Genomic DNA, 14,959 nt, shown 5'->3' on the forward strand with positions numbered 1-14,959 from the left:
CCTAATAAACCTTGCTATTTTGCTTTCCATTACTCTCTGTCTCACGCCTGAATTCTTTCTTGTGCGAAGACAAGGACCCTGTGCTTCTCCAGCAACACCTGGATTCCATATAGTCACTTTAAACCCAATGTGTCTTTTTTTTTAAAAAAACAGGCAGAGTGGACAGTGAGAGAGAGAGAGATAGAGAGACAGACAGAGAGAAAGGTCTTCTTTTTCCATTGGTTCACCCCCCAATGGCTGCTGCGGCCGGCACGCTGTGCTGATCCGAAGGCAGGAGCCAGGTGCTTCTCCTGGTCTCCCATGTGGGTGCAGGGCCCAAGGGCCTGGGCCATCCTCCACTGCCCTCCCGGGCTACAGCAGAGAGCTGGACTGGAAGAGGAGCAACTGGGACAGAATCCGGCGCCCCGACCGGGTATAGAACCTGGTGTGCCGGCCTCGCAGGTGGAGGATTAGCCTACTGAGCCGCGGCACTGGCCGCCCAATGTGTCTTAAACTGCTACTTTTATTACTCCTTATCTTCATAATTAGTGCCACCATCCATTCAGTAAATCAAGAATCCTTGGAATTATCCTTGAGTTCATTCTTTGGGTTTCTTCTATTCTCCCCCTACCCCCCCCCCTTTTTAAAGAATTATTTATTTATTTGAAAGGCAGAGTTGAGAGAGAAGAGAATCTTCCATCAGCTGGTTCACTCCCCAAATGCTTGCAATGATCAGGGCACATGAGTGGCAGAGGCCCAAGCACTTGGGTCATCTTTTGCTACTTTCCAAGGAACATTAGAAGGGAGCTAGGTTGAAAATGGAGCAGCCAGGAGTTGAACTAGGGCTCATATTGAATGCTGGTATTGGCAAGTGTTGACTTAACCCACTGAGCCACATTATTGTTCCCCTATCCTCTTATCTACCTTACCATTAACTAAGTTTTATAAAATTCTATCTTCTTGGCCGGCACTGCAGCTCAATAGGCTAATCCTCCGCTTGTGGCGCCAGCACACCGGGTTCTAGTCCCGGTCGGGGCGCCAGATTCTGTCCCAGTTGCCCCTCTTCCAGGCCAGCTCTCTGCTATGGCCCGGGAGTGCAGTGGAGGATGGCCCAAGTCCTTGGGCCCTGTACCCCATGGGAGACCAGGAGAAGCACCTGGCTCCTGGCTTCAGATCAGCGCGGTGTGCTGGCCACAGTGTGCCGGCTGTGGCGGCCATTGGAGGGTAAACCAACGGCAAAGGAAGACCTTTCTCTCTGTCTCTCTCTCACTGTCCAGTCCACTCTGCCTGTCAAAAAAAAAAATCTATCTTCTTGGTATTTCTCCTACCTATTATCTTCTATTGTTTCCTACTTCATTGACTTAGCTCTAGCCCATATCATCTCTTTCTTGAACTGTTAGCTCCTACCAATCGTTCACCCTTCCAATCTTTATTGCATGTTACTGTCAATTATCCAAGAGGAAAATTCAACCATTTCACTGCATTTTAAAAAATCCTTCCCAGGCTTCACATTAAAGTCCAATTTCCTTAACATGCTACTTAAGACTTTCTTTGATCTGACACCAAATTTCTAGCTTCTCTTCTTACACCCTATGGTCCATAATGTTGAACAAGTGAAGATCCCTCTTAACTCACTGAGACTTTGATAATAGGGCTCTCTGTGCTTAAATTATCTTTTCCCATCTTATTTGACTAGCACTCACTTTTTAAGGTGGAGTCTTAGGCACAGTGTTGTGGTGCAGTGTTAAGTCACTGCTTGCAACACCAGCATCCCATATGGGAGTGCTTATTCAAGTTCCAGCTTCTTTACCTCTGATCCAACTCCCTGCTATTGCACCTGTGAAAACAATGGAAGATGGAGCAAGTGCTTGGGCCCCTGCCACTCATGTGGGGGACCCAGATGGAGTTCTTGGTTCCTGGCTTTGGCCTGGCCCAGCCCCAGCCATTGCTGTCATTTTGTAAGTGAACCAGCGGATAGAAGATCTTTATCTCTTTCCTTTTCTCTCTTTCACTCTGCTTTTCAAATAAAAATAAAATAAATCTTTTTTTATTTTTATCTTTAAAAATGAAAGACAGAGTTACAGAGAGAGGTAGAGACAGAGAGAGAGGTTCTCTATCTGCTGGTTCACTCCCCAGATGGCCGCAATGGCCGGAGCTGTGCCGATCCGAAATCAGGAGCCAGGAGCTTCCTCCAGGTCTCCCACGTGGGAGATTTCACTTGGGCCTTCCTCCACTGCTTTCCTGGCCACAGCAGAGAGCTGGATCAGACGAGGAGCAGGGGCCGACACCCTGGCGCAGTAGGTTGGTCCTCTGCCTGTGGCGCCGGCATCCCATATGGGCGCCAGTTCTAATCCCGGCTGCTCCTCTTCCAGTCCAGCTCTCTGCTGTGGCCTGAGAAGGCAGTGGAACATGGCCAAGGTCCTTGGGCCCCTGCACCCGCATGGGAGACTGGGAGGAAGCTCCTGGCTCCTGGCTTCGGATTGGCGCAGCTCCAGTCGTTGTGGTCATTTGGGGAGTGAACCAATGGATGGAAGACCTTTCTCTCTGTCTCCCCCTCTCACTGTTTGTAACTCTACCTCTCAAATAAATAAATAAAATATTAAAAAAAAAAAAAAAAAAGAAGAGGAGCAGCTGGGACCAGAACTGGTGCACATATGGGATGCTGGTACCCCAAGCCAGGGCTTTAACCTGCTGTGCCACAGCGCTGGTCCTAAAATAAATATTTTTTTTAAAAAAGGGAATGAGCTCTGAGTTTTCTTCTCAGTAGTAAAAACAATAATAATGAAAGTCAGCATTTATTAAGTGCATATTATATACAAGATATTTTATATACATCCTCATGTAATTTTCTTTTTGTTGTTGTTAAAGGTTTAAAAGTAAGATTTATTAGAATCAGAGGCCTCGAGCCAGAGTGGCAGGGAGGGGGGCTCCAAGAGAGGCAAAATCCTAAGGTGTCAGTGATACTGGGGTTTTTAAGCACAATTCTGGGGGAAAAAATCTGACATTCAGTTAAAAGGTGGGGACAAAACCCACCAAAAGTCCTGATTTGCAATCTTTTATCCTACTTGGCTAGCTCAGAATAAAAGAGCCTTCAGAAGGGCAGATACTTACTTGGCTTTACAATAAACTGGGAGTTCTGAAGGAATAGCCACTCCCTTGCTATTCTCATAAGATTGGAAGCTTTCTAGGAGTGGGCAGGCAGATTTTTTTGACCTTGCTTAAGATTTTGCATCCTCAATTTCCAGTGGGATCACCCTGACTGCCTATTAACCCATCTGACTCCTTACATCCCCCGCCCCAGCATCATGTAATCTTCATAACTAGGCTTTGGAGTTCATATCACTACCCTTGATTTAAGGCGGAGGCAACTGAGGCTTAGAGAGGTTGCCTCCTTTGACATCATTCTTTGCTCCAGTCTTCTAGTGCACTCACATGATTACTTCCTAATTGTATCTTTACTACAATTATGCATATAAATATGAAATAATTTATATTAGAGTTGATAGCTTTGAAGGAAATTATTTCCAAATTGCTTAAGAAAACTTACTAAGGAGCTGCAGGGTGGCCAGTAAGCCCTCAGAGACTTGGGCTGCTAGAATCTGAGAAAAAAAAAAAAAAAGACAACCTAACTACTCAGCATTAGAAAGAAAAAGAAGATTGTGATTGGGGAAGAGCAAAGAAGGATTGAGTAGGAAGGGGGACATTGTGGAGAAACATGCAATATAACATGAAGACACTTAAGACTAAGAATTTACTCTTAAGTTGTGTTTCTATGATGTAGAAACACATCTCTGATGGAACAAAGACATAAGCCTCAGCCATTCTTGCCCATTGCCCAAAATACAGATAAACATTGGAATGTATTCCTTGCCCTTGAATCTCAATTGGGTTTCACAGCCTATTGCCTTCAAACCCCACCCTGCATTCTTTTCCAGGTTCCAAGGCTCTGCCAAGTTCCAGGAATTCACCTCTGCCTGCTGCCCTCTACCTACCCCCCATCCCTCGCCCTCCTAAACATAAAAAGGCCCGGCACCTGGGGGTCAGGGCCTTCAGCCACATGTGCCGTCAGTGGTGTGCGTGGGCAGTGGGTCACCCACCTCTACAAATTCATTCTCTCTGAATAAATTCGGTCTGGCTGTAAATTCATACAGCGTCTTCTCTATTCTGCACCTCTTTTCCTAACATTTTGCTGTCCCATGTGAAGAGGCCCCAATTTGCAGCTCTTTTCCTAACACTCTCAAAACTCATAATCTCAAAACTTAAGTGAATCTGCAGTGCCTACACAGAACTTTGTGGAAATGCTTTTGGATAAAATCTATGAATGTGGGGGCCGGCGCTGTGACTCAGTGGGTTAATGCCCTGGCTTGAAGCACCAGGCATCCCATATGGGCGCTGGTTCTAGTCCCGGCTGCTCCACTTCTGATCCAGCTCTCTGCTATGGCCTGGGAAAGCAGTAGAAGATGGCCCAAGTCCTTGGGCCCTTGCACCCACTTGGGAGACCTGGAAGAAGCTCCTGGTTCCTGGCTTCAGATAGACGCAGCTCCAGCTGTTGCGACTATCTGGGGAGTGAACCAGCGGATGGAAGATCTCTCTGTCTCTACTTCTTTTTGTAACTCTGTCTTTGAAATAAATAAAATAAATCTTTTTTTTTTTTTAAAGAAATCTATGAATGTGGATGTCTGTGGAATAGGGGCAATTAGAGGTTCATTCATAAATCTCCATTCATATAGCAGAAGTGGAAGATCGGAGCCAGATGGGACTGTGGGAATATTTGCTCCCCAGGAATATGAAGAAATCTTGGGATGGCCATTTGGCTCACAAATGAGGTAGAATTGAAGTAAGCAGGCATATAGGTTAAAATCAATTAGGTTTGTGAGCTGGAAGACCACACTTTCGCGACTTCCCTGTGTGACCTCATGCCTCTACCTGGCCATACCTGGGTGCCCACCAGCCAATCAGGTTAATTAAACACTCCCCTTTGGAAGTGGGTTAAAAGCCTGGGGCACAGTGTGTCCAGCCTTCTTCTCGATTCTTCGCCCTGGCCTCTTGCTTTGAGGTGGCTTGCTGCAGCCCTGCGCCCCCAGGGCACGTGGCCACACAGCCTACGCTTCCTGGCCTAGATGCTCCTCCACGTGGCTGGTTCCTGGTGCTCGGTACGAACCCAGATTTACCTCTCTTAAATAACTCTCCTATGCATCTTTCGCACTAAATAAAAGCCTAAAATGTACCATGCTGCCTCGTTTATTTATGCCGGTATGTAGAATTCTCTAAATATTAGGCAAGAACCCTCTTGGGCTTATTAATATTGGGGATTTATTAATAACTATATGGTAATATCATATGGCAACCCAAATTCTGGTAACATGTGGCAGCTCAGATGGCACTTCTGGGGAACTTTAAGGGGCCACATTTTCATATATATTTTAGGGGGTCATTTCTGAATGACGTTAAAGCCGATCTTAACCTACATCTTATAAATCAAGGTCTTAGCTGATACTGAGGTTATACACATTACAGCACTTTTGCTCTTGTTTATATTCCTTTGTGTCTCCTAATACATCCTATTGAAGGCAGAAATTATGCTATTCATATTTACAGACCTAATTTCTACTAATGACTGGTGTATCTAATGGGTCCTCATAATTGTCATACTGACATAAATTTATTGAATTAAAAAGAAATAATCTCTACAGGTTGAGATATGAATTTTTGTTGAATATTCCAATGTCTAATGCAGTAAAAACAAAAGCATAAAATTACTAAAAAATTAATTACAAGGTGGAAAATAACAATAACTGTAAACAATTGGCATTTTCCATATTAGGAACTTTCCATTTCAATCCTGAAAACCATCCCACCTCTCCAGTGTTCTTTCTGTATTTTACAGTGGAGGACACTTATTTTCAGATTTTGAATGGCTTGTCCAAAGTACTACAACTAATTAGTGGCACTGAAGCCCATATTTTACATTCTATCCTGATTAAATTAATGAGATGTAGCCTGGAAAGTCACAGTTTATGGTGCATTGATATAAAGCTAAAAATAAAAACGAAGTTTAAACCTGTTGGTACAGTTCCCTGATCACTATTTAACAACTGATCTAAGCATTACGTAGTCAAAAAAGGTTTATTGCATCCAGCTTCAGATTGTGAAGTAGCAATAGTGGGTTGTATTCACCACACTGTGGTTTATTTCACATGGCACCAATTAATTTTTGGCCCTATTTCCACATGTAATAGAAAAGGAAGGTAGTTATCCAAATAATTCACTGAAATACATCCAGTTTGACACTTTTCAAAGAAAATGCTTTAGGAAACTGTATGTTTCTGTATATTTGCCTCAACTGAATTTTCTAGTTTATTTTCAGTTTTTTTTTTTTTTTTTTTTTTGACAGGCAGAGTGGACAGTGAGAGAGACAGAGAGAAAGGTCTTCCTTTTTTGCCGTTGGTTCACCCTCCAATGGCTGCCACGGCTGGTGCGCTGCGGCCGGCACACCGCGCTGATCCGAAGGCAGGAGCCAGGTACTTATCCTGGTCTCCCATGGGGTGCAGGGCCCAAGCACTTGGGCCATCCTCCACTGCCTTCCCGAGCCACAGCAGAGAGCTGGCCTGGAAGAGGGGCAACCGGGAAAAGAATCCGGTGCCCCAACCGGGACTAGAACCTGGTGTGCCAGTGCCGCTAGGTGGAGGATTAGCCTATTGAGCCACGGCACTGACTGAGTTTAGGTATTTTTAATAATCTAATGGAAAAATATTTTTGATCCCATTGTATAAAACAATGCTGTCAAACTACAAGCAAAATTATAACTTCAATTTTAAAAAATGGATTTTAACAGATTCTAGGAGGTAGCAGCACTAACATTGCCCATAAGGCTTCAAAGTTAAGACATCTGCCATCAATACAATTTCCTCAGAGCGAATTTTGAGCTCCCTGTACCAGTGCTTGAACTCAGCTTCCTTTCTCCACATCCATCATTAACTCTTGTTGCATGTGATTAGCCTGTGTCTAAGAGGATCTCTCTTCTATTCTGTCACATTCGGGGGTACTTCTGATGCAGGTGAAACTCCTGTGCAAGAACTACCATGGGTACCTGCATTGTGGCAAAGTGGGTTAAGCTGGTTACTCATATGGGTGCTGGTTCCAGTGTCGGCTCCTCCACTTCCAATCCAGCTTCCTGCTGATGTGCCTGGGAAAGCAGTGGAGGATGGCCCAAGTCCTTGGGCCCCTGCACCCATGTGGGAGACTTGGAAGAAGTTCCTGGCGCCTGGCTTTGGCCTGGCCCAGTTCTGGATGCTGTGGCCATTTGAAGAGTAAACCAAATCCAGTGGATGGAAAGACCTTTCTCTCCGTCTGTCCCTCTTTGTAATTCTGCCTTTCAAATAAAATAAACCTTTTTTTAAAAAAATGAGAAATTTAGTTGGGTGTAAATTTACTTAAAACGATCTGCTTGGAGTTCTATTTCTTTAGATGTGTAATTGATATTTTCTTTTTAGTTTTCTAACTACTTTCTTGGTAATGTACTCAAAAAAGTTTTCAACTATTGCAGAAACCAGACTCTCTTTTTAGGAGGTTAACGGTGTTACTTTTCCCTATACTGCATACTCTGCCCAGCATTGAATGAAATCCTGATTTACACATTATGCTCAGCTCTGACACCCTAGATATATTTCTGGAAGTTTAAGTGTTTGGCAAATATTGAAGTTTGGGGCGATTAAAGAGAACCAAACATAAAATTAACAGAAGAGTTCCACAATCCACAGAGGAAATAATCAAATAAGTTGCTATTTTTAAACAATATAAGCAAATAGGAGGAAGGAAGGATTATTTCAGAATACATTTACTCATAAGCAAGAAGATAACTGAAGCAGTAATGCTTAAAAAGATGTGGAGAAGCCTAATAGTTGATTCCCTATTAAATGTCTTATAATATTTGGCGTTCTGAGTGGATGTGAGCATGGATAATTAGTGTTTTTCCCTAAGCAGCCAGAAAAGAATGTTAAAAATATAAATAAGACTTCAAAAAACATAGAGTGAAAGCAACCGCAATCATTGTTTTACGACTATATAATTTAAAGAACTACATCTGCATTGATCAAACGTGCGAGCACAGGATGTACAGTTCACTACTGGGGTGTGTGTAAGATTAAAAAATGAGGAACAGGCCAACTTCCTAAGGAAAAATAAACATAGGCTCGTCCATAAAAAGCCTCTAAACAGAGTTTTCAGTAACAAAAACACGGTCTTTAAACGCCTGAGCTTAACAGAATTAGCTGGGGGGAAAACTAATCGCGGACCGTCTCCCAGCACCTCCTGACAGTCTCCGGGGAGCTGGGGGCGGCAGGGCCAGCTGGGACGTCACCGTCCCAACGCAAAAGCCGGCGAAGACCCCCATCACCCCCACTTCTGAGGCGAAGCTTCTATGAGCCAGTCTCTGACCTGGCGTTGAAAACAAACTTCCAGCGTCCGTCACCGTAGGCAGCAACAACCCTATGACTCTCAGCGCCAGTCCTAAAGAACTCGCGCTCAGGGCGCAAAGAACCCTAGCCGGATCGCAGGTCGTCCACACAAGCCTCCCAGCACGCCCCGCTCTCGGGCTCGCCGCGTGGCTGCGCGCGGCCCTCACGAAGCCCCACCCCCTGGCAAGTGTGGCGGAAGTAGCCTAGGAGACCGCGCGCCACCTGGCCGAACGCGCATGCGCCTGCGCCGCCAGTGCCGGGGGCGTCGAGATCGCTACCTCCTCGGTCCGCACAACCCCAGCCCGAGTCGGGCTTACGCCATCTTGCGCCCCCCCAACTCCTGCCACACAGCCGAGTCACCTTTTTCCTCTCTAGATTCTCTGCCATCCCCCCTCCCCGCCCCTTTTCAATCCTGTCGCGGGCCGCAGCAGGAGAAACCACGCCATCTCTACCCCCACAGTCTCCACGCGGGACGCGCAGCCGTGCCACAAGTGTTCTTAAAGCAGAGGTTGTAGGGGGCGTGGGGGGCGGCGCGGGGGGTGGCTGGGGGAGCGCTCAGGGCGCCGGGAGGGACGCCGAACGCTGCCCGGCGACGCGGGGCCCCTGAGCCGGCCACGCCCCGACCCCGGGAGTCGCCGGCGTGTGCGCGGGAAGAGCGGAGGGCGGGCGGCTGCGTGAGGCTGCGGCCCCGCGCCGCGTCGGTGCGCTGCCGCCCGCGGTGGCCTGGACTCTTGACTCCTCCCCGCCTGCGGGTGGGCGTGGGACGCGGGCCGCGCGCCGAGGCGTCGCTCGCGTGCCACCTGGGCAGCCTTTCCAGGGGAGAGTCCTTGAAGGAGGCAATTGTTGCTTGATAGCCCGTGAGGAAGTTGGGTGGGGTTAGTGGACTTCCAGTTTCCATGCGAAGGAAGAGAGCACCTCTGCCCTCGCCGGGGTGAGCCCGCCTCTGCGACCCTGGGCAAGTTCCTTAGCCTGTGTTTGCCTCGGTGTCCTGGAGGAATCGTGGTAGCCTGCGTCAGGACTGCGAGCGAGACACGCTAGCTGGATGTTGGTCCTGCTTACTGGCTAACTCTTGGTCTCCACGTTTCAAGAGTTCAGAGTGACTGTGACCTTGTTTTAAAAATCATGTCCGACAAGTGAGAGTGAAAATTACGGGGGCAAGTGGGATACATCTGACACTCAGAAGGTCTTGGGCATGCTGCTATGGCTCTACACGTTGATAAGTTAGTGTGTCCCCAAGTTTATAAGCTTCTGCTCGGAAGAAAGGAGTTTATGTTGATCCTGAAGAGGCCCAGAGCAGACCACTGCAAAGGTGCATTTGAACACCACATTGAGGTTGGAGCTGGGGGAATTTCTGGTGAATTCAGAAATTCCTTCAAAGAGGCTGAGTTTGAATGTGAGGAGCAGTTTCTTGATAGTCCTTTGCAGAGATGGGATGCGCTTGGTTCTGCAAGTTTCTTGTTATGGATATCAAGCAAAGTATGCCTAGGTTTAGAGCCCCAGTGTCCCATAGAACTTTCTGCCATCTGATGTGTGCCATCCCAGTATGGTAGCCATTGGACACTTGAAACATCACAAGTGTCACTGAGAAGCTTAACTTTTTATTTTATATTTTAATAAATTAATTAGAATCTACATTTAAACAGCCACATGTGGCTAGTCATTACTGCATTGGGCAGCGTAAGTTTAGAATACAGATTTTGAGAACCCTTCCAATTCTTGATTGGATTGAGTTTTAAAGCCAACTCTCAGAACATTTATTGCCTAAGGCAATCATAATTATATTCAAATAATGCCTTTCATTCAAATACTGTAGTTCAAAGCCTGGGTCTGTATTTATTTACAGCTTGACAAATTAAAGCAAAGCATTCTTTTGACTCCTACATTGTACAGCTCTGTCAGATTTAACAAGAGAGCCATAACAACACTCCCGGGAGTTTCCTTTAACAGTTTTAGACTGTATTGTGCTCATGAGTTTCCCACTATCTTGTATCACTTTGGTTAGTTTTCAGTAAAAAGTTTTCAAGTCTTCAACATTTTTATTCCTGGAGTTTTTTCCATGTGAAAAATGCGTGGTTTTTTTTTTAATTTTATATACTAAAACGATTTGATAAATTTTAGAAGTAACTTTTGAGCATTGGAACACTTTAGAAGTATTTTTACAGTTATTTGTATTCAAACATTTTAGAGATAAATGCAATTTTGTGATGTTTCACAAGATTACTTTATAAAGATCCTTTGAAATATGTATCTTATTTCTCAAGCAATTTTTTTATATACTGAGGTATGAAAATAAAATTTCCAAAAAACTTTTATGGGCAACACCCTTAACCGTAGCCTTAATGTCTATAAAATGGTGCCCTTGGTCTCAAGGCTGAACGTTGTTTTAGATCTGGAACAATAACTTTCAGCTCATGAATTTAAATCATATGCAGAGAAAAGCCCCTAACATACAAAATCAGAATGAGTTATTCTTATGTCAGGTGACTGTATAGCTTATTTTTTCTGGGACAGTCATGGTTCAAAGCCTGACTGTCCAAGCATAATTATTAATCGAGCCCCTTTCACTATTAAAAAAAAAGTCCCAATTGAGACCATGTACTGACATGGTCACTGTATTTTTAGACTTGTTGAAATTTGTAATACATACTTTTAGAAGGATAAACCATACTGCAGTCTCAGGAATATACTTACTCTAGAACAATGACAACGTCACTGCTTTTGTGCTTAATTAATAGATGAGGTATGTGGCCATTAAATGACTTGTCCATTTAATCCACTGGTAATTTAAATATTTTGCTTTGGGTAGAAATTTTGGACAGCTTGTGTTCTTTTTTTTTCTACCTTTAAAAAATTTTTTTTTGACAGGCAGAGTTAGACAGTGAGAGAGAGAGAGACAGAGAGAAAGGTCTTCCTTTTTCTGTTGGTTCACCCCCAAAGTGGCCGCTGCGCTGATCTGAAGCCAGGAGTTTCCTTTTGGTCTCCCATGCAGGTGCAGGGCCCAAGGACTTGGGCCATCCTCCACTGCAACCCCGGGTCACAGCAAAGAGCTGGACTGGAGGAGGAGCAACCGGGACAGAATCCTGCGCCCCAACCGAGACTAGAACCCAGGGTGCCAGCGCTGCAGGCAGAGGATTAGCCTAGTGAGCCACGGCGCCAGCTTGTGTTCTTTCTGAAAAGAAAATGAATTTTTGGTGTAGAGAACTCCAAAGAAAAGTTAGGTTTCTGTGTATAAAGATCTAATCTTATCAGAGAAACAATTCTGAAGCTTTTTTTTTTTTTTGAAAAAAAATTTTTTTGACAGGCAGAGTTAGAGAGAGGGAGACAGAGAGAAAGGTCTTCCTTCCGTTGGTTTACCCCCTATATGGTCACTACCGCCGGCGTGCTGCGCTGATCCGAAGCCAGGAGCCAGGGGCTTCCTCCTGGTCTCCCATGCAGGTGCAGGGCCCAAGGACCTGGGCCATCCTCCACTGCACTCCCAGGCCACAGCAGAGAGCTGGACTGGAAGAGGGGCAACCAGGACAGAATCCGGCGCCCCAACTGGGACTAGAACCCCGGGTGCCGGCGCTGCAGGTGGAAGATTAGCCAAGTGAGCTGCGGTGCCAGCCCTGAAGCTTTTTTAAACTATAAAAATCACTCTTGGGTTCCGTGCTGTGATATAATAGGCTAAGCTGCCACCCGCAACACTGGCATCCTATATGTTCCTGTCCTGCCTGCTCCACTAATCATCCAGCTCCCTGCTAATGCACCTGGGAAAGCAGTGGAGGATGGCCCAAGTACTTGGTCCCCTGCACCTGCACCACGTCGGAGACCTGGAGGAAGCTCCTGGCTGCTGTGGCCATTTGAGTGATGAACCAGCAGATGGAAGCTCTCTTTCTCATTCTGTCTTTCCCTCTCTGTAGCTCTGACTTTCAAATAAATAATATTGAAAAAATGTGGATTTAAAATAATTTTTGCACCAAACTTATTTTTTTTTTAATTTATTATTATTTTTTTGACAGGCAGAGTGGACAGTGAGAGAGAGAGACAGAGAGAAAGGTCTTCCTTTACCATTGGTTCACCTTCCAACGGGGAAGAATCCGGCGCCCCGACCGGGACTAGAACCCGGTGTGCTGGCGCCACAAGGCAGAGGATTAGCCTAGTGAGCCGCGGCGCCGGCTGCAAACTTATTTTTAAATTCAATTTTCCACAGACTTTGAAGTACCCTTATGTTTGTCTTGTTGGGTGATTGAGCAAAAAATGTGAACATGTGAAGATACCCTTTACAGATTCTAGATTTATTTTTCCATGCTTGCAATGAATCTTTCATTCCTCTTTTTTAGTGTTAAGTGTATTTTAACCAAATTAGACATGTTGTTGAATTATTTAACATAGAGCTCTCATGAAGTCTAATATTTCTTTTTGTAAAAGATTTATTTTTACTTATTTGAAAGGCTTAGTTACTGAGAGAGGTAGAGACAGAGAGACAGAGAGACAGAGAGACAGAGGGGGGGTGGTCTTCTGACTGCTTGTTCATTCCCCAAAAGGCTGTAATGTCTGGGACTGGACCAGGCTGAAACCAGGAGCCAGGGTCTCCCACATGAGTGCAGTGGCTCAAGCACTTGGGCCATCCTCCAATGCTTTTCCAGGTGCCTTAGCAGGGAGCTGGATCAGAAGTGGAGCAGCCAGGACTTGAACTGGCACCCATATAGGGTGCCGGGGCTTTAACCTGCTATGCCACAGCACTGGCCCTGAAGTTTAATATTTTTAAATTAAACCTGTAGATTGGAAGAGAATCTTGATGTTTAAAGGACATGCTTCTGTTTTTGGCCTGCGCCGCGGCTCAATAGGCTAATCCTCCGCCTTGCGGCGCCGGCACACCGGGTTCTAGTCCCGGTCGGGGCGCCGGATTCTGTCCCGGTTGCCCCTCTTCCAGGCCAGCCCTCTGCTGTGGCCAGGGAGTGCAGTGGAGGATGGCCCAGGTGCTTGGGCCCTGCACCCCATGGGAGACCAGGAAAAGCTCCTGGCTCCTGGCTCCTGCCACCGGATCGCGCGGTGCGCCGGCCGCAGCGCGCCGGCCGCGGCGGCCATTGGAGGGTAAACCAATGGCAAAGGAAGACCTTTCTCTCTGTCTCTCTCTCTCACTGTCCACTCTGCCTGTCAAAAAAAAAAAATAAAATAAAAAAAAATAAAAAATAAAAAAAAAATAAAGGACATGCTTCTGTTTTGCATTCTTGTCAAGTGCAGTTACTTCTTACTAAGGAATATAATTGATTCCAAAATTTCTCATATATCTAAAAAGTTAACCATTAGTGACTCAGTTTTATGTAAAAACAACAGTGTTTTGGTATTGGGAAAGAAAGCTTGTTATGTGCTATTTGTCAGAATTGAGATTTTGTGTATTTTTGGATCTGGTAAGCACATTTGCAGTGCACTTTAGGGAACATTTTGCAAAGAATATTTTTTTTTCTCATTTTAAGGCTTGGTTTTTCTGTAAGAGAGTACTGGGTATGAAAGCACATGGAATAGAAAGTAACATTAATATGAGACTAAAGAAAATATGATAATGGAACCTCCTGTGTCTCACATGTATTGGGCTCCAATGTCTATAACTCATGCAGCTAACTAGGATATATAAATACCCTATGTTTGTTTCTTTTTATCTCTCTTTGTCTCTTTCTCTTTCTGTCTTGCTTCCTTCTAGAAAGAAAGAAAGGGGAGGATTTTCATAGTTTACAAGATGTTTCGATATTATTTCCAATTCAGATATATTTTTTGAGTGATCCTGTGATAAGCACTGTGGTCTTCACACTCCCTTGAAGAGACAGAAATTATTCCTGTTAAGTGGAGAAACTAAGTTATGTTGGTTAATCCTTAACAAAAACCTTTTTATTTTAATTTTCCCCCTTATAATATCTCCCACAAAGCTTCTGCAGGATTTCATCTCCACTTGAATATCTCATTCACAGGTACTTCAAAGAGTTTGTGGAAAAAAGTGGAATTAAAAGGTAAGTTTATTTTGGTTTGAAAAATTTTAAAATCCATGTTTAGATAAACTACATTTCCATGAACTTTTTGAAGATCCTACATATAAATGATTTCAAAAATTTTTTGCATGAAAGTTACTTATTTCAGTTCCATTTTCTGTGTTTTTCTTTCTTTTCTTTTCTTTTTCAATTTATATTTATTTAAAAGGCAGAGTTACAGAGAGGAAGATACAGAGAAAGAGAAATCTTCCATGCCCCTCCCCACCAACCCTACTCCAAATGGCTGCAATGGCCAGGGCTGGGCTAGGCTGAAGCCAGGAACCAGGAGGTTCATCCAGGTCTCCCATGTGGGTGGCAGGGATCCAAGTACTTGGGCCATTTTGTGTTGTTTCTCAGGCGCAATAACAAGGAGCTGGATGGGAAGTGGAGAAGCCGGGACACCAGCCGGCACCTATATGGGATGGTAGTGTTGAAAGCAGAAGCTTAACCTGCTGTTACAACACTGGCTGCTTCCATGAGCTCTTGGAAGTACTCTCATAATCTTCTCAAATTTGACATAGT

At 44.9% G+C, this 14,959-nt stretch overlaps 2 protein-coding genes across 12 annotated transcripts in view; one reads left to right on the forward strand and one right to left on the reverse strand.

The window, feature by feature from the left end:
* The window catches only part of RUNX2 (RUNX family transcription factor 2), a 358,973-nt gene that overhangs the window by 291,644 nt on the left and 52,370 nt on the right, over positions 1-14,959 (reverse strand). The window contains exon 2 of one of the 9 annotated variants that reach the window (XM_070074038.1): positions 3,527-3,578. The exons of the other annotated variants lie outside the window; for them this stretch is intronic. The gene's annotated coding sequence lies outside the window, so the exon portion shown is untranslated. The remainder of the gene's footprint in view (positions 1-3,526; positions 3,579-14,959) is intronic. 9 annotated transcript variants of the gene reach the window in all.
* Positions 8,733-14,959, forward strand: part of SUPT3H (SPT3 homolog, SAGA and STAGA complex component) — a 493,592-nt gene continuing 487,365 nt past the window's right edge. For 2 of the 3 annotated variants that reach the window (XM_008262998.4, XM_070074041.1), the window contains exons 1-2: positions 8,806-8,943; positions 14,381-14,419. The gene's annotated coding sequence lies outside the window, so the exon portion shown is untranslated. Of the gene's footprint in view, positions 8,944-14,380; positions 14,420-14,959 lie in introns of all 3 variants that reach the window. The other variant, XM_008262999.4, reaches the window with a different exon arrangement.

Source organism: Oryctolagus cuniculus, chromosome 5 (assembly GCF_964237555.1).
Source record: "Oryctolagus cuniculus chromosome 5, mOryCun1.1, whole genome shotgun sequence".
Classification (NCBI taxonomy): domain Eukaryota; kingdom Metazoa; phylum Chordata; class Mammalia; order Lagomorpha; family Leporidae; genus Oryctolagus; species Oryctolagus cuniculus.